Raw genomic sequence first — 26,933 nt, forward strand, 5'->3', positions numbered from 1 at the left:
GAGGGCTGGCCTGAGCGAGGCCTAGTTGGCTCTACCTCTTCCGGGGCCCTAGCAGGGTAAAGGAGGAATTGTGCTCTTTGCTCAGCTTGGACCTCACATCGACGTCCTGCTAAACCAACGAGCCAGTCGGTGTGAGTTCCTGGATGGAGGGCTGAGCAGAGTGTGTTTCTCAGTGCACGTAGGGCCCTTGTCCTCACTGAGTCCACGTTACCCAGCACATGAGACTGGCTCGGACTGTCTTCGTGAGCTGGGGCAAGCTGCGACAACCTAGGTTTCCAAAGGAAGAGAGAGAGCAGTGTGCCGCCTTAGGCTCTGCATGCAAGAAGTGTTCCGAAGGGCCTACACGGCTGCTTGTTGCTCAGCAGGCAGAGAGGAGACGTGGGGGGGATCCGTGTGGTAGCATGGGAAACGGTGCGGAGGCCAGAGTGCTTGGAGTCCTGAAAGCTATCCTCGCGTTCCATTAAAGCACAACAACGGTGGAGACCTCATGGAAACCGAGGCACGCAGAGCTTGCCTGGTGGAAACTTAAGCACTACCCTGAGGCTAAGGGTGGCCTAGCGCATTCACAGGAGAAACGAGGTCTGAGGATTAACTCTCCTCCAGCGTGGCAGGAACTGGTTTCTCGGGGGAAAGTGCTCGTTTGCTAAGCAAGCGTACCTGCGAAGGCTAGAACCTGGGCAACTTCAAGGTTTGGCAAGCAGCCCCTGAGACACTAGAATCCAAGCTTCCAAAGGGAAAAGGCTGCCTTTGTCGGTAGAGCCACCTACACTTGTTATCACACAGCAAAGTACCTGCAGGATGGGAGCTGCGAAGGGAAACAAACGGGACACACTGGGCACCTGAGAAGCTCCCCTCGACACTTGCAAGCAGCCTGTTTCTCTGGGGGAACATACTTGTTTCCTCCCTGGGCGTGCCTGCAGTGAGTGGAAGCTGGGCCTTCCTAGGGTTTCAAAAACAGCTCCGAGGCTACAAGAATCCAGATATCCAAAGGGGAAAAGACTGCTTTTCGAAGCAGGGACACCTATCCTAGTTCACAGCAAACATGAGTCCCTGCAGTAGTGGAGCTGCCGAGGGAGAGCATGGAGAAACCCTAGGAACTTCGCTAAGTACCTTTTACTATGCAGGCTTCGAAGTGAGGCAAGATCCCTGAAGGAGGGCTGGCCTGAGCGAGACCTAGTTGGCTCTACCTCTTCCGTGGCCCTAGCAGGGTAAAGGAGGAATTGTGCTCTTTTCTCAGCTTGGACCTCACATCGACGTCCTGCTATACAAACGAGCCAGTCGGTGTGAGTTCCTGGATGGAGGGCTGAGCAGAGTGTGTTTCTGAGTGCACGTAGGGCCCTTGTCCTCACTGAGTCCACGTTACCCAGCACATGAGACCGGCTCGGACTGTCTTCGTGAGCTGGGGCAAGCTGCGACAACCTAGGTTTCCAAAGGAAGAGAGAGAGCAGTGTGCCGCCTTAGGCTCTGCATTCAAGAAGTGTTCCAAAGGGCCTACACGGCTGCTTGTTGCTCAGCAGGCAGAGAGGAGACGTGGGGGGGATCCGAGTGGGAGCATGGGAAACGATGCAGAGGCCAGAGTGCTTGGAGTCCTGAAAGCTATCCTCGCGTTCCATTGAAGCACAACAACGGTGGAGACCTCATGGAAACCGAGGCATGCAGAGGTTGCCTGGTGGAAACTTAAGCACTACCCTGAGGCTCAGGGTGGCCTAGCGCTTTCCCAGGAGGAACGAGGTCTGAGGATTAACTCTCCGCCAGCGTGGCAGGAACCCGGTTTCTCGGGGGAAAGTGCTCGTTTGCTAAGCAAGCGTACCTGTGGAGGCTAGAACCTGGGCAACTTTAAGGTTTGGCAAGCAGCCGCTGAGACACTAGAATCCAAGCTTTCAAAGGGAAATGGCTGCTTTTGTCGGCAGAGCCACCTACCCTTGTTAGCACCCAGCATAAATACCTGCAGGATGGGCGTTACGAAGGGAAACAAACGGGACACACTAGGCACCTGAGCAGATCCCCTCAACACTTGCAAGCAGCCTGTTTCTCTGGGGGAACATACTTCTTTCCTCCCTGGGCGTGCCTGCAGTGAGTGGAAGCTGGGCCTTCCTAGGGTTTCACAAACAGCTCCGAGGCTACAAGAATCCAGATTTCCAAAGGGGAAGAGACTGCTTTTCGAAGCAGGGCCACCTATCCTAGTTCACAGCAAACATGAGTCCCTGCAGTAGTGGAGCTGCCGAGGGAGAGCATGGAGAAACCCTAGGAACTTCGCTAAGTACCTTTTACTATGCAGGCTTCGAAGTGAGGACAGATCCCTGAAGGAGGGCTGGCCTGAGCGAGGCCTAGTTGGCTCTACCTCTTCCGGGGCCCTAGCAGGCTAAAGGAGGAATTGTGCTCTTTGCTCAGCTTGGACCTCACATCGACGTCCTCCTAAACGAAAGAGCCAGTCCATGTGAGCTCTTGGATGGAAGGCTGAGCAGAGTGTTTTTCTGAGTGCGGGTAGGGACCTTGTCCTCACTGAGTCTACGTTACCCAGCACATGAGAAAGTTTCCGTCTGTCTTCGTGAGCTGGGGAAGCTGCGGCAACCTAGGTTTCCAAAGGAAGAGAGAGAGCAGTGTGCCGCCTTGGGCTCTGCGTGCAAGAAGTGTTCCGAAGGGCCTACACGGCTGCTTGTTGCTCAGCAGGCAGAGAGGAGACTTGGGGGAATCCGTGTGGTAGCATGGGAAACGGTGCGGAGGCCAGAGTGCTTGGAGTCCTGAAAGCTATCCTCGCGTTCCATTGAAGCACAACAACGGTGGAGACCTCATGGAAACCGAGGCACGCAGAGCTTGCCTGGTGGAAACTTAAGCACTACCCTGAGGCTAAGGGTGGCCTAGCGCTTTCACAGGAGGAAAGAGGTTTGTGGGATTAACTCTCCTCCAGCGTGGCAGGAACCCGGTTTCTCGGGGGAAAGTGCTCGTTTGCTAAGCAAGCGTACCTGTGGAGGCTAGAACCTGGGCAACTTCAAGGTTTGGCAAGCAGCCCCTGAGACACTAGAATACAAGCTTTCAAAGGGAAAAGGCTGCTTTTGTCGGCAGAGCCACCTACCCTTGTTAGCACCCAGCATAAATACCTGCAGGATGGGCGTTACGAAGGGAAACAAACGGGACACCCTGGGCACCTTAGAAGCTCCCCTCGACACTTGCAAGCAGCCTGTTTCTCTGGGGGAAAATACTTGTTTCCTCCCTGGGCGTTCCTGCAGTGAGTGGAAGCTGGGCCTTCCTAGGGATACACAAACAGCTCCGAGGCTACAAGAATCCAGATTTCCAAAGGGGAAAAGACTGCTTTTCGAACCAGGGCCAGCTATCCTAGTTCACAGCAAACGTGAGTCCCTGCAGTAGTGGAGCTGCCGAGGGAGAGCATGGAGAAACCCTAGGAACTTCGCTAAGTACCTTTTACTATGCAGGCTTCGAAGTGAGGCAAGATCCCTGAAGGAGGGCTGGCCTGAGCGAGGCCTAGTTGGCTCTACCTCTTCCGGGGCCCTAGCAGGGTAAAGGAGGAATTGTGCTCTTTTCTCAGCTTGGACCTCACATCGACGTCCTGCTATACCAAAGAGCCAGTCGGTGTGAGTTCCTGGATGGAGGGCTGAGCAGAGTGTGTTTCTGAGTGCACGTAGGGCCCTTGTCCTCACTGAGTCCACGTTACCCAGCACATGAGACCGGCTCGGACTGTCTTCGTGAGCTGGGGCAAGCTGCGACAACCTACGTTTCCAAAGGAAGAGAGAGAGCAGTGTGCTGCCTTGGGCTCTGCATGGATGAAGTGTTCCAAAGGGCCTACACGGCTGCTTGTTGCTCAGCAGGCAGAGAGGAGACGTGGGGGGGATCCGTGTGGTAGCATGGGAAACGATGCAGAGGCCAGAGTGCTTGGAGTCCTGAAAGCTATCCTCGCGTTCCATTGAAGCATAACTACGGTGGAGACCTCATGGAAACCGAGGCACGCAGAGCTTGCCTGGTGGAAACTTTAGCACTACCCTGAGGTTAAGGGTGGCCTAGCGCTTTCACAGGAGGAACGAGGTTTGTGGGATTAACTCTCCTCCAGCGTGGCAGGAACCCGGTTTCTCGGGGGAAAGTGCTCGTTTGCTAAGCAAGCGTACCTGCGGAGGCTAGAACCTGGGCAACTTCAAGGTTTGGCAAGCAGCCCCTGAGACACTAGAATCCAAGCTTCCAAAGGGAAAAGGCTGCTTTTGTCGGCAGAGCCACCTACCCTTGTTAGCACCCAGCATAAATACCTGCAGGATGGGAGCTGCGAAGGGAAACAAACGGGACACCCTGGGCACCTGAGAAGCTCCCCTCGACACTTGCAAGCAGCCTGTTTCTCTGGGGGAACATATTGTTTCCTCTCTGGGCGTGCCTGCAGTGAGTGGAAGCTGAGCCTTCCTAGGGTTTCACAAACAGCTCCGAGGCTACAAGAATCCAGATTTCCAAAGGGGAAAAGACTGCTTTTCGAAGCAGGGCCACCTATCCTAGTTCACAGCAAACATGAGTCCCTGCAGTAGTGGAGCTGCCGAGGGAGAGTATGGCGAAACCCGGGGAACTTCGCTAAGTACCGTTTACTGTGCAGGTTTCGAAGTGTGGCAAGATCCCTGAAGGAGGGCTGGCCTGAGCGAGGCCTAGTTGGCTCTACCTCTTCCGGGGCCCTAGCAGGGTAAAGGAGGAATTGTGCTCTTTGCTCAGCTTGGACCTCACATCGACGTCCTCCTAAACGAAAGAGCCAGTCCGTGTGAGCTCTTGGATGGAAGGCTGAGCAGAGTGTTTTTCTGAGTGCGGGCAGGGACCTTGTCCTCACTGAGTCTACGTTACCCAGCACATGAGAAAGTTTCCGTCTGTCTTCGTGAGCTGGGGCAAGCTGCGGCACCCTAGGTTTCCAAAGGAAGAGAGAGAGCAGTGTGCCGCCTTGGGCTCTGCGTGCAAGAAGTGTTCCGAAGGGCCTACACGGCTGCATGTTGCTCAGCAGGCAGAGAGGAGACGTGGGGGGGATCCGTGTGGTAGCATGGGAAACGGTGCGGAGGCCAGAGTGCTTGGAGTCCTGAAAGCTATCCTCGCGTTCCATTGAAGCACAACAACGGTGGAGACCTCATGGAAACCGAGGCACGCAGAGCTTGCCTGGTGGAAACGTAAGCACTACCCTGAGGCTAAGGGTGACCTAGTGCTTTCCCAGGAGGAACGAGGTCTGAGGATTAATTCTCCTCCAGCGTGGCAGAAACCCGGTTTCTCGGGGGAAAGTGCTCGTTTGCTAAGCAAGCGTACCTGCGGAGGCTAGAACCTGGGCAACTTCAAGGTTTGGCAAGCAGCCCCTGAGACACTAGAATCCAAGCTTCCAAAGGGAAAAGGCTGCTTTTGTCGGCAGAGTCACCTACCCTTGTTAGCACCCAGCATAAATACCTGCAGGATGGGCGTTACGAAGGGAAACAAACGGGACACACTGGGCACCTGAGAAGATCCCATCGACACTTGCAAGCAGCCTGTTTCTCTGGGGGAACATACTCGTTTCCTCCACGGGCGTTCCTGCAGTGAGTGGAATCTGGGCCTTCCTAGGGATACACAAACAGCTCCGAGGCTACAAGAATCCAGATTTCCAAAGGGGAAAAGACTGCTTTTCGAAGCAGGGCCACCTATCCTAGTTCACACTAAACATGAGTCCCTGCAGTAGTGGAGCTGCCGAGGGACAGCATGGAGAAACCCTAGGAACTTCGCTAAGTACCTTTTACTATGCAGGCTTCGAAGTGAGGCAAGATCCCTGAAGGAGGGCTGGCCTGAGCGAGGCCTAGTTGGCTCTACCTCTTCCGGGGCCCTAGCAGGGTAAAGGAGGAATTGTGCTCTTTTCTCAGCTTGGACCTCACATCGACGTCCTGCTAAACCAACGAGCCAGTCGCTGTGAGTTCCTGGATGGAGGGCTGAGCAGAGTGTGTTTCTGAGTGCACGTAGGGCCCTTGTCCTCACTGAGTCCACGTTACCCAGCACATGAGACCGGCTCGGACTGTCTTCGTGAGCTGGGGCAAGCTGCGACAACCTAGGTTTCCAAAGAAGAGAGAGAGCAGTGTGCCGCCTTAGGCTCTGCATGCAAGAAGTGTTCCGAAGGGCCTACACGGCTGCTTGTTGCTCAGCAGGCAGAAAGGAGACGTGGGGGGGATCCGTGTGGTAGCATGGGAAACGGTGCGGAGGCCAGAGTGCTTGGAGTCCTGAAAGCTCTCCTCGCGTTCCATTAAAGCACAACAACGGTGGAGACCTCATGGAAACCGAGGCACGCAGAGCTTGCCTGGTGGAAACTTAAGCACTATCCTGAGGCTAAGGGTGGCCTAGCGCATTCACAGGAGAAACGCGGTCTGAGGATTAACTCTCCTCCAGCGTGGCAAGAACCTGGTTTCTCGGGAGAAAGTGCTCGTTTGCTAAGCAAGCGTACCTGCGGAGGCTAGAACCTGGGCAACTTCAAGGTTTGGCAAGCAGCCCCTGAGACACTAGAATCCAAGCTTCCAAACGGAAAAGGCTGCTCTTGTCGGCAGAGCCACCTACCCTTGTTATCACGCAGCAAAGTACCTGCAGGATGGGAGCTGCGAAGGGAAACAAACGGGACACACTTGGCACCTGAGAAGCTCCCCTCGACACTTGCAAGCAGCCTGTTTCTCTGGGGGAAAATACTTGTTTCATCCCTGGGCGTTCCTGCAGGGAGTGGAAGCTGGGCCTTCCTAGGGATACACAAACAGCTCCGAGGCTACAAGAATCCAGATTTCCAAAGGGGAAAAGACTGCTTTTCGAAGCAGGGCCAGCTATCCTAGTTCACAGCAAACGTGAGTCCCTGCAGTAGTGGAGCTGCCGAGGGAGAGCATGGAGAAACCCTAGGAACTTCGCTAAGTACCTTTTACTATGCAGGCTTCGATGTGAGGCAAGATCCCTGAAGGAGGGCTGGCCTGAGCGAGGCCTAGTTGGCTCTACCTCTTCCGGGGCCCTAGCAGGGTAAAGGAGGAATTGTGCTCTTTTCTCAGCTTGGACCTCACATCGACGTCCTGCTATACCAACGAGCCAGTCGGTGTGAGTTCCTGGATGGAGGGCTGAGCAGAGTGTGTTTCTGAGTGCACGTAGGGCCCTTGTCCTCACTGAGTCCACGTTACCCAGCACATGAGACCGGCTCGGACTGTCTTCGTGAGCTGGGGCAAGCTGCGACAACCTAGGTTTCCAAAGGAAGAGAGAGAGCAGTGTGCTGCCTTGGGCTCTGCATGCATGAAGTGTTCCGAAGGGCCTACACGGCTGCTTGTTGCTCAGCAGGCAGAGAGGAGACGTGGGGGGGATCCGTGTGGTAGCATGGGAAACGATGCAGAGGCCAGAGTGCTTGGAGTCCTGAAAGCTATCCTCGCGTTCCATTGAAGCATAACTACGGTGGAGACCTCATGGAAACCGAGGCACGCAGAGCTTGCCTGGTGGAAACTTAAGCACTATCCTGAGGCTAAGGGTGGCCTAGCGCATTCACAGGAGAAACGCGGTCTGAGGATTAACTCTCCTCCAGCGTGGCAAGAACCTGGTTTCTCGGGAGAAAGTGCTCGTTTGCTAAGCAAGCGTACCTGCGGAGGCTAGAACCTGGGCAACTTCAAGGTTTGGCAAGCAGCCCCTGAGACACTAGAATCCAAGCTTCCAAAGGGAAAAGGCTGCTCTTGTCGGCAGAGCCACCTACCCTTGTTATCACGCAGCAAAGTACCTGCAGGATGGGAGCTGCGACGGGAAACAAACGGGACACACTTGGCACCTGAGAAGCTCCCCTCGACACTTGCAAGCAGCCTGTTTCTCTGGGGGAACATACTTCTTTCCTCCCTGGGCGTGCCTGCAGTGAGTAGAAGCTGGGCCTTCCTAGGGTTTCGCAAACAGCTCCGAGGCTACAAGAATCCAGATTTCCAAAGGGGAAAAGACTGCTTTTCGAAACAGGGCCACCTATCCTAGTTCACAGCAAACATGAGTCCCTGCAGTAGTGGAGCTGCCGAGGGAGAGCATGGCGAAACCCTAGGAACTTCGCTAAGTACCTTTTACTGTGTAGGCTTCTAAGTGAGGCAAGATCCCTGAAGGAGGGCTGGCCTGAGCGAGGCCTAGTTGGCTCTACCTCTTCCGGGGCCCTAGCAGGGTAAAGGAGGAATTGTGCTCTTTGCTTAGCTTGCACCTCACATCGACGACCTGCTAAACCAGCGAGCCAGTCCGTGTGAGCTCTTGGATGGAAGGCTGAGCAGAGTGCTTTTCTGAGTGCGGGTAGGGCCCTTTTCCTAACTGAGTCTACGTTACCCAGCACATGAGACCGGCTCTGACTGTCTTCGTGAGCTGGGTCAAGCTGCGGCAACCTAGGTTTCCAAAGGAAGAGAGAGAGCAGTGTGCCGCCTTGGGCTCTGCGTGCAAGAAGTGTTCCGAAGGGCCTACACAGCTGCTTGTTGCTCAGCAGGCAGAGAGGTGACGTGGGGGGGATCCGTGTGGTAGCATGGGAAACGATGCAGAGGCCAGAGTGCTTGGAGTCCTGAAAGCTATCCTCGCGTTCCATTGAAGCATAACTACGGTGGAGACCTCATGGAAACCGAGGCACGCAGAGCTTGCCTGGTGGAAACTTTAGCACTACCCTGAGGCTAAGGGTGGCCTAGCGCTTTCACAGGAGGAACGAGATTTGTGGGATTAACTCTCCTCCAGCGTGGCAGGAACCCGGTTTCTCGGGGGAAAGTGATCGTTTGCTAAGCAAGCGTACCTGCGGAGGCTAGAATCTGGGCAACTTCAAGGTTTGGCAAGCAGTCCCTGAGACACTAGAATCCAAGCTTCCAAAGGGAAAAGGCTGCTTTTGTCGGCAGAGCCACCTACCCTTGTTAGCACCCAGCATAAATACCTGCAGGATGGGAGCTGCGAAGGGAAACAAACGGGACACCCTGGGCACCTGAGAAGCTCCCCTCGACACTTGCAAGCAGCCTGTTTCTCTGGGGGAACATACTTCTTTCCTCCCCGGGCGTGCCTGCAGGGAGTGGAAGCTGGGCCTTCCTAGGGTTTCGCAAACAGCTCCGAGGCTACAAGAATCCAGATTTCCAAAGTGGAAAAGCCTGCTTTTTCGAAGCAGGGCCACCTATCCTAGTTCACAGCAAACATGAGTCCCTGCAGTAGTGGAGCTGCCGAGGGAGAGCATGGCGAAACCCTAGGAACTTCGCTAAGTACCTTTTACTGTGTAGGCTTCGAAGTGAGGCAAGATCCCTGAAGGAGGGCTGGCCTGAGCGAGGCCTAGTTGGCTCTACCTCTTCCGGGGCCCTAGCAGGGTAAAGGAGGAATTGTGCTCTTTGCTTAGCTTGCACCTCACATCGACGACCTGCTAAACCAGCGAGCCAGTCCGTGTGAGCTCTTGGATGGAAGGCTGAGCAGAGTGCTTTTCTGAGTGCAGATCGGGCCCTTTTCCTAACTGAGTCTACGTTACCCAGCACATGAGACCGGCTCTGACTATCTTCGTGAGCTGGGTCAAGCTGCGGCAACCTAGGTTTCCAAAGGAAGAGAGAGAGCAGTGTGCCGCCTTGGGCTCTGCATGCATGAAGTGTTCCGAAGGACCTACACGGCTGCTTGTTGCTCAGCAGGCAGAGAGGAGACGTGGGGGGGATCCGTGTGGTAGCATGGGAAACGGTGCGGAGGCCAGAGTGCTTGGAGTCCTGAAAGCTATCCTCGCGTTCCATTGAAGCATAACTACGGTGGAGACCTCATGGAAACCGAGGCACGCAGAGCTTGCCTGGTGGAAACTTTAGCACTACCCTGAGGCTAAGGGTGGCCTAGCGCTTTCACAGGAGGAACGAGATTTGTGGGATTAACTCTCCTCCAGCGTGGCAGGAACCTGGTTTCTCGGGGAAAAGTGCTCGTTTGCTAAGCAAGCGTACCTGCGGAGGCTAGAACCTGGGCAACTTCAAGGTTTGGCAAGCAGCCCCTGAGACACTAGAATCCAAGCTTCCAAAGGGAAAAGGCAGCTTTTGTCGGCAGAGCCACCTACCCTTGTTAGCACCCAGCATAAACACCTGCAGGATGGGAGCTGTGAAGGGAAACAAACGGGACACCCTGGGCACCTGAGAAGCTCCCCTCGACACTTGCAAGCAGCCTGTTTCTCTGGGGGAACATACTTGTTTCCTCCCTGGGCGTGCCTGCAGTGAGTGGAAGCTGGGCCTTCCTAGGGTTTCACAAACAGCTCCGAGGCTACAAGAATCCAGATATCCAAAGGGGAAAAGACTGCTTTTCGAAGCAGGGCCACCTATCCTAGTTCACAGCAAACATGAGTCCCTGCAGTAGTGGAGCTGCCGAGGGAGAGTATGGCGAAACCCGGGGAACTTCGCTAAGTACCGTTTACTGTGCAGGTTTCGAAGTGTGGCAAGATCCCTGAAGGAGGGCTGGCCTGAGCGAGGCCTAGTTGGCTCTACCTCTTCCGGGGCCCTAGCAGGGTAAAGGAGGAATTGTGCTCTTTGCTCAGCTTGGACCTCACATCGACGTCCTCCTAAACGAAAGAGCCAGTCCGTGTGAGCTCTTGGATGGAAGGCTGAGCAGAGTGTTTTTCTGAGTGCGGGCAGGGACCTTGTCCTCACTGAGTCTACGTTACCCAGCACATGAGAAAGTTTCCGTCTGTCTTCGTGAGCTGGGGCAAGCTGCGGCACCCTAGGTTTCCAAAGGAAGAGAGAGAGCAGTGTGCCGCCTTGGGCTCTGCGTGCAAGAAGTGTTCCGAAGGGCCTACACGGCTGCTTGTTGCTCAGCAGGCAGAGAGGAGACGTGGGGGGGATCCGTGTGGTAGCATGGGAAACGGTGCGGAGGCCAGAGTGCTTGGAGTCCTGAAAGCTATCCTCGCGTTCCATTGAAGCACAACAACGGTGGAGACCTCATGGAAACCGAGGCACGCAGAGCTTGCCTGGTGGAAACTTAAGCACTACCCTGAGGCTCAGGGTGGCCTAGCGCTTTCCCAGGAGGAACGTGGTCTGAGGATTAACTCTCCTCCAGCGTGGCAGGAACCCGGTTTCTCGGGGGAAAGTGCTCGTTTGCTAAGCAAGCGTACCTGCGGAGGCTAGAACCTGGGCAACTTCAAGGTTTGGCAAGCAGCCCCTGAGACACTAGAATCCAAGCTTTCAAAGGGAAAAGGCTGCTTTTGTCGGCAGAGCCACCTACCCTTGTTAGCACCCAGCATAAATACCTGCAGGATGGGCGTTACGAAGGGAAACAAATGGGACACACTGGGCACCTGAGAAGATCCCATCGACACTTGCAAGCAGCCTGTTTCTCTGGGGGAACATACTCGTTTCCTCCCCGGGCGTTCCTGCAGTGAGTAGAAGCTGGGCCTTCCTAGGGTTTCGCAAACAGCTCCGAGGCTACAAGAATCCAGATTTCCAAAGGGGAAAAGACTGCTTTTCGAAACAGGGCCACCTATCCTAGTTCACAGCAAACATGAGTCCCTGTAGTAGTGGAGCTGCCGAGGGAGAGCATGGCGAAACCCTAGGAACTTCGCTAAGTACCTTTTACTGTGTAGGCTTCTAAGTGAGGCAAGATCCCTGAAGGAGGGCTGGCCTGAGCGAGGCCTAGTTGGCTCTACCTCTTCCGGGGCCCTAGCAGGGTAAAGGAGGAATTGTGCTCTTTGCTTAGCTTGCACCTCACATCGACGACCTGCTAAACCAGCGAGCCAGTCCGTGTGAGCTCTTGGATGGAAGGCTGAGCAGAGTGCTTTTCTGAGTGCGGGTAGGGCCCTTTTCCTAACTGAGTCTACGTTACCCAGCACATGAGACCGGCTCTGACTGTCTTCGTGAGCTGGGTCAAGCTGCGGCAACCTAGGTTTCCAAAGGAAGAGAGAGAGCAGTGTGCCGCCTTGGGCTCTGCATGCATGAAGTGTTCCGAAGGACCTACACGGCTGCTTGTTGCTCAGCAGGCAGAGAGGAGACGTGGGGGGGATCCGTGTGGTAGCATGGGAAACGATGCAGAGGCCAGAGTGCTTGGAGTCCTGAAAGCTATCCTCGCGTTCCATTGAAGCATAACTACGGTGGAGACCTCATGGAAACCGAGGCACGCAGAGCTTGCCTGGTCGAAACTTTAGCACTACCCTGAGGCTAAGGGTGGCCTAGCGCTTTCACAGGAGGAACGAGATTTGTGGGATTAACTCTCCTCCAGCGTGGCAGGAACTCGGTTTCTCGGGGGAAAGTGATCGTTTGCTAAGCAAGCGTACCTGCGGAGGCTAGAATCTGGGCAACTTCAAGGTTTGGCAAGCAGCCCCTGAGACACTAGAATCCAAGCTTCCAAAGGGAAAAGGCTGCTTTTGTCGGCAGAGCCACCTACCCTTGTTAGCACCCAGCATAAATACCTGCAGGATGGGAGCTGCGAAGGGAAACAAACGGGACACCCTGGGCACCTGAGAAGCTCCCCTCGACACTTGCAAGCAGCCTGTTTCTCTGGGGGAACATACTTCTTTCCTCCCCGGGCGTGCCTGCAGGGAGTGGAAGCTGGGCCTTCCTAGGGTTTCGCAAACAGCTCCGAGGCTACAAGAATCCAGATTTCCAAAGTGGAAAAGCCTGCTTTTTCGAAGCAGGGCCACCTATCCTAGTTCACAGCAAACATGAGTCCCTGCAGTAGTGGAGCTGCCGAGGTAGAGCATGGCGAAACCCTAGGAACTTCGCTAAGTACCTTTTACTGTGTAGGCTTCGAAGTGAGGCAAGATCCCTGAAGGAGGGCTGGCCTGAGCGAGGCCTAGTTGGCTCTACCTCTTCCGGGGCCCTAGCAGGGTAAAGGAGGAATTGTGCTCTTTGCTTAGCTTGCACCTCACATCGACGACCTGCTAAACCAGCGAGCCAGTCCGTGTGAGCTCTTGGATGGAAGGCTGAGCAGAGTGCTTTTCTGAGTGCGGATCGGGCCCTTTTCCTAACTGAGTCTACGTTACCCAGCACATGAGACCGGCTCTGACTATCTTCGTGAGCTGGGTCAAGCTGCGGCAACCTAGGTTTCCAAAGGAAGAGAGAGAGCAGTGTGCCGCCTTGGGCTCTGCATGCATGAAGTGTTCCGAAGGACCTACACGGCTGCTTGTTGCTCAGCAGGCAGAGAGGAGACGTGGGGGGGATCCGTGTGGTAGCATGGGAAACGGTGCGGAGGCCAGAGTGCTTGGAGTCCTGAAAGCTATCCTCGCGTTCCATTGAAGCATAACTACGGTGGAGACCTCATGGAAACCGAGGCACGCAGAGCTTGCCTGGTGGAAACTTTAGCACTACCCTGAGGCTAAGGGTGGCCTAGCGCTTTCACAGGAGGAACGAGATTTGTGGGATTAACTCTCCTCCAGCGTGGCAGGAACCTGGTTTCTCGGGGAAAAGTGCTCGTTTGCTAAGCAAGCGTACCTGCGGAGGCTAGAACCTGGGCAACTTCAAGGTTTGGCAAGCAGCCCCTGAGACACTAGAATCCAAGCTTCCAAAGGGAAAAGGCTGCTTTTGTCGGCAGAGCCACCTACCCTTGTTAGCACCCAGCATAAACACCTGCAGGATGGGAGCTGCGAAGGGAAACAAACGGGACACCCTGGGCACCTGAGAAGCTCCCCTCGACACTTGCAAGCAGCCTGTTTCTCTGGGGGAACATACTTGTTTCCTCCCTGGGCGTGCCTGCAGTGAGTGGAAGCTGGGCCTTCCTAGGGTTTCACAAACAGCTCCGAGGCTACAAGAATCCAGATATCCAAAGGGGAAAAGACTGCTTTTCGAAGCAGGGCCACCTATCCTAGTTCACAGCAAACATGAGTCCCTGCAGTAGTGGAGCTGCCGAGGGAGAGTATGGCGAAACCCGGGGAACTTCGCTAAGTACCGTTTACTGTGCAGGTTTCGAAGTGTGGCAAGATCCCTGAAGGAGGGCTGGCCTGAGCGAGGCCTAGTTGGCTCTACCTCTTCCGGGGCCCTAGCAGGGTAAAGGAGGAATTGTGCTCTTTGCTCAGCTTGGACCTCACATCGACGTCCTCCTAAACGAAAGAGCCAGTCCGTGTGAGCTCTTGGATGGAAGGCTGAGCAGAGTGTTTTTCTGAGTGCGGGCAGGGACCTTGTCCTCACTGAGTCTACGTTACCCAGCACATGAGAAAGTTTCCGTCTGTCTTCGTGAGCTGGGGCAAGCTGCGGCACCCTAGGTTTCCAAAGGAAGAGAGAGAGCAGTGTGCCGCCTTGGGCTCTGCGTGCAAGAAGTGTTCCGAAGGGCCTACACGGCTGCTTGTTGCTCAGCAGGCAGAGAGGAGACGTGGGGGGGATCCGTGTGGTAGCATGGGAAACGGTGCGGAGGCCAGAGTGCTTGGAGTCCTGAAAGCTATCCTCGCGTTCCATTGAAGCACAACAACGGTGGAGACCTCATGGAAACCGAGGCACGCAGAGCTTGCCTGGTGGAAACTTAAGCACTACCCTGAGGCTCAGGGTGGCCTAGCGCTTTCCCAGGAGGAACGTGGTCTGAGGATTAACTCTCCTCCAGCGTGGCAGGAACCCGGTTTCTCGGGGGAAAGTGCTCGTTTGCTAAGCAAGCGTACCTGCGGAGGCTAGAACCTGGGCAACTTCAAGGTTTGGCAAGCAGCCCCTGAGACACTAGAATCCAAGCTTTCAAAGGGAAAAGGCTGCTTTTGTCGGCAGAGCCACCTACCCTTGTTAGCACCCAGCATAAATACCTGCAGGATGGGCGTTACGAAGGGAAACAAACGGGACACACTGGGCACCTGAGAAGATCCCATCGACACTTGCAAGCAGCCTGTTTCTCTGGGGGAACATACCCGTTTCCTCCCCGGGCGTTCCTGCAGGGAGTGGAAGCTGGGCCTTCCTAGGGATACACAAACAGCTCCGAGGCTACAAGAATCCAGATTTCCAAAGGGGAAAAGACTGCTTTTCGAAGCAGGGCCAGCTATCCTAGTTCACAGCAAACGTGAGTCCCTGCAGTAGTGGAGCTGCCGAGGGAGAGCATGGAGAAACCCTAGGAACTTCGCTAAGTACCTTTTACTATGCAGGCTTCGATGTGAGGCAAGATCCCTGAAGGAGGGCTGGCCTGAGCGAGGCCTAGTTGGCTCTACCTCTTCCGGGGCCCTAGCAGGGTAAAGGAGGAATTGTGCTCTTTTCTCAGCTTGGACCTCACATCGACGTCCTGCTATACCAACGAGCCAGTCGGTGTGAGTTCCTGGATGAAGGGCTGAGCAGAGTGTGTTTCTGAGTGCACGTAGGGCCCTTGTCCTCACTGAGTCCACGTTACCCAGCACATGAGACCGCCTCGGACTGTCTTCGTGAGCTGGGGCAAGCTGCGACAACCTAGTTTTCCAAAGGAAGAGAGAGAGCAGTGTGCTGCCTTGGGCTCTGCATGCATGAAGTGTTCCGAAGGGCCTACACGGCTGCTTGTTGCTCAGCAGGCAGAGAGGAGACGTGGGGGGGATCCGTGTGGTAGCATGGGAAACGATGCAGAGGCCAGAGTGCTTGGAGTCCTGAAAGCTATCCTCGCGTTCCATTGAAGCATAACTACGGTGGAGACCTCATGGAAACCGAGGCACGCAGAGCTTGCCTGGTGGAAACTTTAGCACTACCCTGAGGCTAAGGGTGGCCTAGCGCTTTCACAGGAGGAACGAGATTTGTGGGATTAACTCTCCTCCAGCGTGGCAGGAACCCGGTTTCTCGGGGGAAAGTGCTCGTTTGCCAAGCAAGCGTACCTGCGGAGGCTAGAACCTGGGCAACTTCAAGGTTTGGCAAGCAGCCCCTGAGACACTAGAATCCAAGCTTCCAAAGGGAAAAGGCTGCTTTTGTCGGCAGAGCCACCTACCCTTGTTAGCACCCAGCATAAATACCTGCAGGATGGGAGCTGCGAAGGGAAACAAACGGGACACCCTGGGCACCTGAGAAGCTCCCCTCGACACTTGCAAGCAGCCTGTTTCTCTGGGGGAACATATTGTTTCCTCCCTGGGCGTGCCTGCAGTGAGTGGAAGCTGGGCCTTCCTAGGGTTTCGCAAACAGCTCCGAGGATAAAAGAATCCAGATATCCAAAGGGGAAAAGACTGTTTTTCGAAGCAGGGCCACCTATCCTAGTTCACAGCAAACATGAGTCCCTGCAGTAGTGGAGCTGCCGAGGGAGAGCATGGAGAAACCCTAGGAACTTCGCTAAGTACCTTTTACTATGCAGGCTTCGAAGTGAGGCAAGATCCCTGAAGGAGGGCTGGCCTGAGCGACGCCTAGTTGGCTCTACCTCTTCCGGGGCCCTAGCAGGGTAAAGGAGGAATTGTGCTCTTTTCTCAGCTTGGACCTCACATCGACGTCCTGCTAAACCAACGAGCCAATCGCTGTGAGTTCCTGGATGGAGGGCTGAGCAAAGTGTGTTTCTGAGTGCACGTAGGGCCCTTGTCCTCACTGAGTCCACGTTACCCAGCACATGAGACCGGCTCGGACTGTCTTCGTGAGCTGGGGCAAGCTGCGACAACCTAGGTTTCCAAAGAAGAGAGAGAGCAGTGTGCCGCCTTAGGCTCTGCATGCAAGAAGTGTTCCGAAGGGCCTACACGGCTGCTTGTTGCTCAGCAGGCAGAGAGGAGACGTGGGGGGGATCCGTGTGGTAGCATGGGAAACGGTGCGGAGGCCAGAGTGCTTGGAGTCCTGAAAGCTCTCCTCGCGTTCCATTAAAGCACAACAACGGTGGACACCTCATGGAAACCGAGGCACGCAGAGCTTGCCTGGTGGAAACTTAAGCACTACCCTGAGGCTAAGGGTGGCCTAGCGCATTCACAGGAGAAACGAGGTCTGAGGATTAACTCTCCTCCAGCGTGGCAGGAACCTGGTTTCTCGGGGGAAAGTGCTCGTTTGCTAAGCAAGCGTACCTGCGGAGGCTAGAACCTGGGCAACTTCAAGGTTTGGCAAGCAGCCCCTGAGACACTAGAATCCAAGCTTCCAAAGGGAAAAGGCTGCTCTTGTCGGCAGAGCCACCTACCCTTGTTATCACGCAGCAAAGTACCTGCAGGATGGGAGCTGCGACGGGAAACAAACGGGACACACTTGGCACCTGAGAAGCTCCCCTCGACACTTGCAAGCAGCCTGTTTCTCTGGGGGAACATACTCGTTTCCTCCCCGGGCGTTCCTGCAGGGAGTGGAAGCTGGGCCTTCCTAGGGATACACAAACAGCTCCGAGGCTACAAGAATCCAGATTTCCAAAGTGGAAAAGACTGCTTTTTCGAAGCAGGGCCACCTATCCTAGTTCACAGCAAACATGAGTCCCTGCAGTAGTGGAGCTGCCGAGGGAGAGCATGGAGAAACCCTAGGAACTTCGCTAAGTACCTTTTACGATGCAGGCTTCGAAGTGAGGCAAGATCCCTGAAGGAGGGCTGGCCTGAGCGAGGCCTAGTTGGCTCTACCTCTTCCGGGGCCCTAGCAGGGTAATGGAGGAATTGTGCTCTTTTCTCAGCTTGGACCTCATATCGACGTCCTGCTATACCAACGAGCCAGTCGGTGTGAGTTCCTGGATGGAGGGCTGAGCAGAGTGTGTTTCTGAGTGCACGTAGGGCCCTTGTCCTCACTGAGTCCACGTTACCCAGCACATGAGACCGGCTCGGACTGTCTTCGTGAGCTGGGGCAAGCTGCCACAACCTAGGTTTTCAAAGGAAGAGAGAGAGCAGTGTGCCGCCTTAGGCTCTGCATGCAAGAAGTGTTCCGAAGGGCCTACACGGCTGCTTGTTGTTCAGCAGGCAGAGAGGAGACGTGGGGGGGATCCGTGTGGTAGCATGGGAAACGGTGCGGAGGCCAGAGTGCTTGGAGTCCTGAAAGCTATCCTCGCGTTCCGTTAAAGCACAACAAAGGTGGAGACCTCATGGAAACCGAGGCACGCAGAGCTTGCCTGGTGGAAACTTAAGCACTACCCTGAGGCTAAGGGTGGCCTAGCGCATTCACAGGAGAAACGAGGTCTGAGGATTAACTCTCCTCCAGCGTGGCAGGAACCTGGTTTCTCGGGGGAAAGTGCTCGTTTGCTAAGCAAGCGTACCTGCGGAGGCTAGAACCTGGGCAACTTCAAGGTTTGGCAAGCAGCCCCTGAGACACTAGAATCCAAGCTTCCAAAGGGAAAAGGCTGCTTTTGTCGGCAGAGCCACCTACCCTTGTTAGCACCCAGCATAAATACCTGCAGGATGGGAGCTGCGAAGGGAAACAAACGGGACACCCTGGGCACCTGAGAAGCTCCCCTCGACACTTGCAAGCAGCCTGTTTCTCTGGGGGAACATATTCTTTCCTCCCTGGGCGTGCCTGCAGTGAGGAGAAGCTGGGCCTTCCTAGGGTTTCGCAAACAGCTCCGAGGCTACAAGAATCCAGATTTCCAAAGGGGAAAAGACTGCTTTTCGAAGCAGGGCCACCTATCCTAGTTCACAGCAAACATGAGTCCCTGCAGTAGTGGAGCTGCCGAGGGAGAGCATGGCGAAACCCTAGGAACTTCGCTAAGTACCTTTTACTGTGCAGGCTTCGAAGTGAGGCAAGATCCCTGAAGGAGGGCTGGCCTGAGCGAGGCCTAGTTGGCTCTACCTCTTCCGGGGCCCTAGCAGGGTAAAGGAGGAATTGTGTTCTTTGCTCAGCTTGCACCTCACATCAATGACCTGCTTAACCAGCGAGCCAGTCCGTGTGAGCTCTTGGATGGAAGGCTGAGCAGAGTTCTTTTCTGAGTGCGGGTAGGGCCCTTTTCCTAACTGAGTCTACGTTACCCAGCACATGAGACAGGCTCGGACTGTCTTCGTGAACTGGGGCAAGCTGCGGCAACCTAGGTTTCCAAAGGAAGAGAGAGAGCAGTGTGCCGCCTTGGGCTCTGCGTGCAAGAAGTGTTCCGAAGGGCCTACACGGCTGCTTGTTGCTCAGCAGGCAGAGAGGAGACGTGGGGGGGATCCGTGTGGTAGCATGGGAAACGGTGTGGAGGCCAGAGTGCTTGGAGTCCTGAAAGCTATCCTCGCGTTCCATTGAAGCATAACTACGGTGGAGACCTCATGGAAACCGAGGCACGCAGAGCTTGCCTGGTGGAAACTTTAGCACTACCCTGACGCTAAGGGTGGCCTAGCGCATTCACAGGAGAAACGAGGTCTGAGGATTAACTCTCCTCCAGCGTGGCAGGAACCTGGTTTCTCGGGGGAAAGTGCTCGTTTGCTAAGCAAGCGTACCTGCGGAGGCTAGAACCTGGGCAACTTCAAGGTTTGGCAAGCAGCCCCTGAGACACTAGAATCCAAGCTTCCAAAGGGAAAAGGCTGCTTTTGTCGGCAGAGCCACCTACACTTGTTATCACACAGCAAAGTACCTGCAGGATGGGAGCTGCGAAGGGAAACAAACGGGACACACTGGGCACCTGAGAAGGTCCCCTCGACACTTGCAAGCAGCCTGTTTCTCTGGGGGAACATACTTCTTTCCTCCGTGGGCGTGCCTGCAGTGAGTAGAACCTGGGCCTTCCTAGGGTTTCACAAACAGCTCCGAGGCTAAAAGAATCCAGATTTCCAAAGGGGAAAAGACTGCTTTTCGAAACAGGGCCACCTATCCTAGTTCACAGCAAACATGAGTCCCTGCAGTAGTGGAGCTGCCGAGGGAGAGCATGGCGAAACCCTAGGAACTTCGCTAAGTACCTTTTACTGTGCAGGCTTCGAAGTGAGGCAAGATCCCTGAAGGAGGGCTGGACTGAGCGAGGCCTAGTTGGCTCTACCTCTTCCGGGGCCCTAGCAGGGTAAAGGAGGAATTGTGCTCTTTGCTCAGCTTGGACCTCACATCGACGTCCTCCTAAACGAAAGAGCCAGTCCGTGTGAGCTCTTGGATGGAAGGCTGAGCAGAGTGTTTTTCTGAGTGCGGGTAGGGACCTTGTCCTCACTGAGTCTACGTTACCCAGCACATGAGAAAGTTTCCGTCTGTCTTCGTGAGCTGGGGAAGCTGCGGCAACCTAGGTTTCCAAAGGAGGAGAGAGAGCAGTGTGCCGCCTTGGGCTCTGCGTGCAAGAAGTGTTCCGAACGGCCTACACGGCTGCTTGTTGCTCAGCAGGCAGAGAGGAGACGTGGGGGGGATCCGTGTGGTAGCATGGGAAACGGTGCGGAGGCCAGAGTGCTTGGAGTCCTGAAAGCTATCCTCGCGTTCCGTTAAAGAACAACAACGGTGGAGACCTCATGGAAACCTAGGCACGCAGAGCTTGCCTGGTGGAAACTTAAGCACTACCCTGAGGCTAAGGGTGACCTAGCGCTTTCCCAGGAGGAACGAGGTCTGAGGATTAATTCTCCTCCAGCGTGGCAGAAACCCGGTTTCTCGGGGGAAAGTGCTCGTTTGCTAAGCAAGCGTACCTGCGGAGGCTAGAACCTGGGCAACTTCAAGGTTTGGCAAGCAGCCCCTGAGACACTAGAATCCAAGCTTCCAAAGGGAAAAGGCTGCTTTTGTCGGCAGAGCCACCTACCCTTGTTAGCACCCAGCATAAATACCTGCAGGATGGGCGTTACGAAGGGAAACAAACGGGACACACTGGGCACCTGAGAAGATCCCATCGACACTTGCAAGCATCCTGTTTCTCTGGGGGAACATACTCGTTTCCTCCCCGGGCGTTCCTGCAGTGAGTGGAAGCTGGGCCTTCCTAGGGATACACAAACAGCTCCGAGGCTACAAGAATCCAGATTTCCAAAGGGGAAAAGACTGCTTTTCGAAGCAGGGCCACCTATCCTAGTTCACAGCAAACATGAGTCCCTGCAGTAGTGGAGCTGCCGAGGGAGAGCATGGAGAAACCCTAGGAACTTCGCTAAGTACCTTTTACTATGCAGGCTTCGAAGTGAGGCAAGATCCCTGAAGGAGGGCTGGACTGAGCGAGGCCTAGTTGGCTCTACCTCTTCCGGGGCCCTAGCAGGGTAAAGGAGGAATTGTGCTCTTTTCTCAGCTTGGACCTCACATCGACGTCCTGCTAAACCAACGAGCCAGTCGGTGTGAGTTCCTGGGTGGAGGGCTGAGCAGAGTGTGTTTCTGAGTGCACGTAGGGCCCTTGTCCTCACTGAGTCCACGTTACCCAGCACATGAGACCGGCTCGGACTGTCTTCGTGAGCTGGGGCAAGCTGCGACAACTTAGGTTTCCAAAGGAAGAGAGAGAGCAGTGTGCCGCCTTAGGCTCTGCATGCAAGAAGTGTTCCGAAGGGCCTACACGGCTGCTTGTTGCTCAGCAGGCAGAGAGGAGACGTGGGGGGGATCCGTGTGGTAGCATGGGAAACGGTGCGGAGGCCAGAGTGCTTAGAGTCCTGAAAGCTATCCTCGCGTTCCATTGAAGCACAACAACGGTGGAGACCTCATGGAAACCCAGGCACGCAGAGCTTGCCTGGTGGAAACTTAAGCACTACCCTGAGGCTAAGGGTGACCTAGCGCTTTCCCAGGAGGAACGAGGTCTGAGGATTAATTCTCCTCCAGCGTGGCAGGAACCCGGTTTCTCGTGGGAAAGTGCTCGTTTGCTAAGCAAGCATACCTGCGGAGGCTAGAACCTGGGCAACTTCAAGGTTTGGCAAGCAGCCCCTGAGACACTAAAATCCAAGCTTTAAAGGGAAAAGGCTGCTTTTGTCGGCAGAGCCACCTACCCTTGTTAGCACCCAGCATAAATACCTGGATGATGGGCGTTACGAAGGGAAACAAACGGGACACACTGGGCACCTGAGAAGATCCCATCGACACTTGCAAGCAGCCTGTTTCTCTGGGGGAACATACTCGTTTCCTCCCCGGGCGTTCCTGCAGGGATTGGAAGCTTGGCCTTCCTAGGGATACACAAACAGCTCCGAGGCTACAGGAATCCAGATTTCCAAAGGGGAAAAGACTGCTTTTCGAAGCAGGGCCACCTATCCTAGTTCACAGCAAACATGAGTCCCTGCAGTAGTGGAGCTGCCGAGGGAGAGCATGGAGAAACCCTAGGAACTTCGCTAACTAACTTTTACTATGCAGGCTTCGAAGTGAGGCAAGATCCCTGAAGGAGGGCTGGCCTGAGCGAGGCCTAGTTGGCTCTACCTCTTCCGGGGCCCTAGCAGGGTAAAGGAGGAATTGTGTTCTTTTCTCAGCTTGGACCTCACATCGACGTCCTCCTAAACGAAAGAGCCAGTCCGTGTGAGCTCTTGGATGGAAGGCTGAGCAGAGTGTTTTTCTGAGTGCGGGTAGGGACCTTGTCCTCACTGAGTCTACGTTACCCAGCACATGAGAAAGTTTCCGTCTGTCTTCGTGAGCTGGGGCAAGCTGCGGCAACCTAGGATTCCAAAGGAAGAGAGAGAGCAGTGTGCCGCCTTGGGCTCTGCGTGCAAGAAGTGTTCCGAAGGGCCTACACGGCTGCTTGTTGCTCAGCAGGCAGAGAGGAGACGTGGGGGGAATCCGTGTGGTAGCATGGGAAACGGTGCGGAGGCCAGAGTGCTTGGAGTCCTGAAAGCTATCCTCGCGTTCCATTGAAGCATAACTACGGTGGAGACCTCATGGAAACCGAGGCACGCAGAGCTTGCCTGGTGGAAACTTAAGCACTACCCTGAGGCTAAGGGTGACCTAGCGCTTTCCCAGGAGGAACGAGGTCTGAGGATTAATTCTCCTCCAGCGTGGCAGGAACCCGGTTTCTCGGGGGAAAGTGCTCGTTTGCTAAGCAAGCATACCTGCGGAGGCTAGAACCTGGGCAACTTCAAGGTTTGGCAAGCAGCCCCTGAGACACTAAAATCCAAGCTTTAAAGGGAAAAGGCTGCTTTTGTCGGCAGAGCCACCTACCCTTGTTAGCACCCAGCATAAATACCTGGAGGATGGGCGTTACGAAGGGAAACAAACGGGACACACTGGGCACCTGAGAAGATCCCATCGACACTTGCAAGCAGCCTGTTTCTCTGGGGGAACATACTCGTTTCCTCCCCGGGCCTTCCTGCAGGGAGTGGAAGCTGGGCCTTCCTAGGGATACACAAACAGCTCCGAGGCTACAGGAATCCAGATTTCCAAAGGGGAAAAGACTGCTTTTCGAAGCAGGGCCACCTATCCTAGTTCACAGCAAACATGAGTCCCTGCAGTAGTGGAGCTGCCGAGGGAGAGCATGGAGAAACCCTAGGAACTTCGCTAACTAACTTTTACTATGCAGGCTTCGAAGTGAGGCAAGATCCCTGAAGGAGGGCTGGCCTGAGCGAGGCCTAGTTGGCTCTACCTCTTCCGGGGCCCTAGCAGGGTAAAGGAGGAATTGTGCTCTTTGCTCAGCTTGGACCTCACATCGACGTCCTCCTAAACGAAAGAGCCAGTCCGTGTGAGCTCTTGGATGGAAGGCTGAGCAGAGTGTTTTTCTGAGTGCGGGTAGGGACCTTGTCCTCACTGAGTCTACGTTACCCAGCACATGAGAAAGTTTCCGTCTGTCTTCGTGAGCTGGGCAAGCTGCGGCAACCTAGGTTTCCAAAGGAAGAGAGAGAGCAGTGTGCCGCCTTGGGCTCTGCGTGCAAGAAGTGTTCCGAAGGGCCTACACGGCTGCTTGTTGCTCAGCAGGCAGAGAGGAGACGTGGGGGGGATCCGTGTGGTAGCATGGGAAACGGTGCGGAGGCCAGAGTGCTTGGAGTCCTGAAAGCTATCCTCGCGTTCCATTGAAGCATAACTACGGTGGAGACCTCATGGAAACCGAGGCACGCAGAGCTTGCCTGGTGGAAACTTAAGCACTACCCTGAGGCTAAGGGTGGCCTAGCGCATTCACAGGAGAAACGAGGTCTGAGGATTAACTCTCCTCCAGCGTGGCAGGAACCTGGTTTCTCGGGGGAAAGTGCTCGTTTGCTAAGCAAGCGTACCTGCGGAGGCTAGAACCTGGGCAACTTCAAGGTTTGGCAAGCAGCCCCTGAGACACTAGAAAACAAGCTTCCAAAGGGAAAAGGCTGCTTTTGTCGGCCGAGCCACCTACCCTTGTTATCACACAGCAAAGTACCTGCAGGATGGGAGCTGCGAAGGGAAACAAACGGGACACACTGGGCACCTGAGAAGCTCCCCTCGACACTTGCAAGCAGCCTGTTTCTCTGGGGGAACATACTTCTTTCCTCCGTGGGCGCGCCTGCAGTGAGTAGAACCTGGGCCTTCCTAGGGTTTCACAAACAGCTCCGAGGCTAAAAGAATCCAGATTTCCAAAGGGGAAAAGACTGCTTTTCGAAACAGGGCCACCTATCCTAGTTCACAGCAAACATGAGTCCCTGCAGTAGTGGAGCTGCCGAGGGAGAGCATGGCGAAACCCTAGGAACTTCGCTAAGTACCTTTTACTGTGCAGGCTTCGAAGTGAGGCAAGATCCCTGAAGGAGGGCTGGACTGAGCGAGGCCTAGTTGGCTCTACCTCTTCCGGGGCCCTAGCAGGGTAAAGGAGGAATTGTGCTCTTTGCTCAGCTTGGACCTCACATCGACGTCCTCCTAAACGAAAGAGCCAGTCCGTGTGAGCTCTTGGATGGAAGGCTGAGCAGAGTGTTTTTCTGAGTGCGGGTAGGGACCTTGTCCTCACTGAGTCTACGTTACCCAGCACATGAGAAAGTTTCCGTCTGTCTTCGTGAGCTGGGGAAGCTGCGGCAACCTAGGTTTCCAAAGGAGGAGAGAGAGCAGTGTGCCGCCTTGGGCTCTGCGTGCAAGAAGTGTTCCGAAGGGCCTACACGGCTGCTTGTTGCTCAGCAGGCAGAGAGGAGACGTGGAGGGGATCCGTGTGGTAGCATGGGAAACGGTGCGGAGGCCAGAGTGCTTGGAGTCCTGAAAGCTATCCTCGCGTTCCGTTAAAGAACAACAACGGTGGAGACCTCATGGAAACCGAGGCACGCAGAGCTTGCCTGGGGGAAACTTAAGCACTACCCTGAGGCTAAGGGTGACCTAGCGCTTTCCCAGGAGGAACGAGGTCTGAGGATTAATTCTCCTCCAGCGTGGCAGGAACCCGGTTTCTCGGGGGAAAGTACTCGTTTGCTAAGCAAGCGTACCTGCGGAGGCTAGAACCTGGGCAACTTCAAGGTTTGGCAAGCAGCCCCTGAGACACTAGAATCCAAGCTTCCAAAGGGAAAAGGCTGCTTTTGTCGGCAGAGCCACCTACCCTTGTTAGCACCCAGCATAAATACCTGCAGGATGGGCGTTACGAAGGGAAACAAACGGGACACACTGGGCACCTGAGAAGATCCCAGCGACACTTGCAAGCATCCTGTTTCTCTGGGGGAACATACTCGTTTCCTCCCCGGGCGTTCCTGCAGTGAGTGGAAGCTGGGCCTTCCTAGGGATACACAAACAGCTCCGAGGCTACAAGAATCCAGATTTCCAAAGGGGAAAAGACTGCTTTTCGAAGCAGGGCCACCTATCCTAGTTCACAGCAAACATGAGTCCCTGCAGTAGTGGAGCTGCCGAGGGAGAGCATGGAGAAACCCTAGGAACTTCGCTAAGTACCTTTTACTATGCAGGCTTCGAAGTGAGGCAAGATCCCTGAAGGAGGGCTGGCCTGAGCGAGGCCTAGTTGGCTCTACCTCTTCCGGGGCCCTAGCAGGGTAAAGGAGGAATTGTGCTCTTTTCTCAGCTTGGACCTCACATCGACGTCCTGCTAAACCAACGAGCCAGTCGGTGTGAGTTCCTGGATGGAGGGCTGAGCAGAGTGTGTTTCTGAGTGCACGTAGGGCCCTTGTCCTCACTGAGTCCACGTTACCCAGCACATGAGACCGGCTCGGACTGTCTTCCTGAGCTGGGGCAAGCTGCGACAACTTAGGTTTCCAAAGGAAGAGAGAGAGCAGTGTGCCGCCTTAGGCTCTGCATGCAAGAAGTGTTCCGAAGGGCCTACACGGCTGCTTGTTGCTCAGCAGGCAGAGAGGAGACGTGGGGGGGATCCGTGTGGTAGCATGGGAAACGGTGCGGAGGCCAGAGTGCTTAGAGTCCTGAAAGCTATCCTCGCGTTCCATTGAAGCACAACAACGGTGGAGACCTCATGGAAACCGAGGCACGCAGAGCTTGCCTGGTGGAAACTTAAGCACTACCCTGAGGCTAAGGGTGACCTAGCGCTTTCCCAGGAGGAACGAGGTCTGAGGATTAATTCTCCTCCAGCGTGGCAGGAACCCGGTTTCTCGGGGGAAAGTGCTCGTTTGCTAAGCAAGCATACCTGCGGAGGCTAGAACCTGGGCAACTTCAAGGTTTGGCAAGCAGCCCCTGAGACACTAAAATCCAAGCTTTAAAGGGAAAAGGCTGCTTTTGTCGGCAGAGCCACCTACCCTTGTTAGCACCCAGCATAAATACCTGCAGGATGGGCGTTACGAAGGGAAACAAACGGGACACACTGGGCACCTGAGAAGATCCCATCGACACTTGCAAGCAGCCTGTTTCTCTGGGGGAACATACTCGTTTCCTCCACGGGCGTTCCTGCAGGGAGTGGAAGCTGGGCCTTCCTAGGGATACACAAACTGCTCCGAGGCTACAAGATTCCAGATTTCCAAAGGGGAAAAGACTGCTTTTCGAAACAGGGCCACCTATCCTAGTTCACAGCAAACATGAGTCCCTGCAGTAGTGGAGCTGCCGAGGGAGAGCATGGCGAAACCCTAGGAACTTCGCTAAGTACCTTTTACTGTGCAGGCTTCGAAGTGAGGCAAGATCCCTGAAGGAGGGCTGGCCTGAGCGAGGCCTAGTTGGCTCTACCTCTTCCGGGGCCCTAGCAGGGTAAAGGAGGAATTGTGCTCTTTACTCAGCTTGCACCTCACATCGACGTCCTCCTAAACGAAAGAGCCAGTCCGTGTGAGCTCTTGGATGGAAGGCTGAGCAGAGTGTTTTTCTGAGTGCGGGTAGGGACCTTGTCCTCACTGAGTCTACGTTACCCAGCACATGAGAAAGTTTCCGTCTGTCTTCGTGAGCTGGGGCAAGCTGCGGCAACCTAGGTTTCCAAAGGAAGAGACAGAGCAGTGTGCCGCCTTGGGCTCTGCGTGCAAGAAGTGTTCCGAACGGCCTACACGGCTGCTTGTTGCTCAGCAGGCAGAGAGGAGACGTGGGGGGGATCCGTGTGGTAGC

Source organism: Balaenoptera acutorostrata, chromosome X (assembly GCF_949987535.1).
Source record: "Balaenoptera acutorostrata chromosome X, mBalAcu1.1, whole genome shotgun sequence".
Classification (NCBI taxonomy): Eukaryota; Metazoa; Chordata; class Mammalia; order Artiodactyla; family Balaenopteridae; genus Balaenoptera; species Balaenoptera acutorostrata.